Raw genomic sequence first — 891 nt, 5'->3', positions numbered from 1 at the left:
CTCATCCCTTGGGCATCCCACTCCTGCAGGCACTGCCGGCAGCTGAGCTGCCCAAGGACCCTTTGCCACAGCCATCTCTAATGGAGAAAATGCAATTCCCACCACTGGAAATGCCAGGAGCAGGGTGACATTCCCAATGCTCTGCTACAGCGATGGGTGCACAGCAGCCCCCTGGGAAGGCTTGGTCCTGCCCCCACCAAAGGAGGTGCAGGCAGCAAAAGCCCCAAGGGGCTCCCCAGCATTGTCAGGTGACTTAAACAAATCCATGTATGTGTATATCTTTATATATACAGTATATAAATATATATACACACACCCCCATATATACACACACAGGCACACCTAGAGTTCTCTGTATATAAATAAATATATGTCGGTGGGAGACAGTATACATTTGGCAGCACTGAGCCCCCCTGCCCCAGTACAAACCAGTTGGCTTCAGTTTTGCCCCCACTGGCAGACAGAGTTGCTCTGGTCTGTCTGATGCACTCTTATCCCCTGCACCTCGCCATCACACCTTGCCCCTTTTCCTGGCAGGCTGAGACCCCCAGGGAGGGTAATTCAAAGCCACAGCAGCACAAGCCCAAGCAATAGAGAAAAGGGGGCCACTGGTACCCCCTTGCTGGGGCTCTCAGGCCTTGGGGAGCAGAAAACCATCAGGATGAGCCTTCCCGGGGGTCCCACTCGGGGCAGGGAGCTGGGCTGCGGCTGGGGGGGCTCCCCCTTGCCCCCCAGTGCGCACACCCAGCCGGGCCCCTCCACCGCCCATTAAATGCTTCTCTGTGCAGAAAAAAAAGTGATAGTAATAAACGAAACTCGACAGATTTTAATTTTTTTTTTTTGCACAAAGACTTCTTTTCTTTTTTTTCTTTTTTCTCCTTTTTTTTTTTT

This window comes from Corapipo altera, unplaced genomic scaffold (assembly GCF_003945725.1).
Source record: "Corapipo altera isolate COAL_440 unplaced genomic scaffold, ASM394572v1 79, whole genome shotgun sequence".
NCBI lineage: Eukaryota > Metazoa > Chordata > Aves > Passeriformes > Pipridae > Corapipo > Corapipo altera.
The sequence above is the reverse complement of the archived record's forward strand: the minus strand, read 5'-3'. Positions refer to the sequence as shown.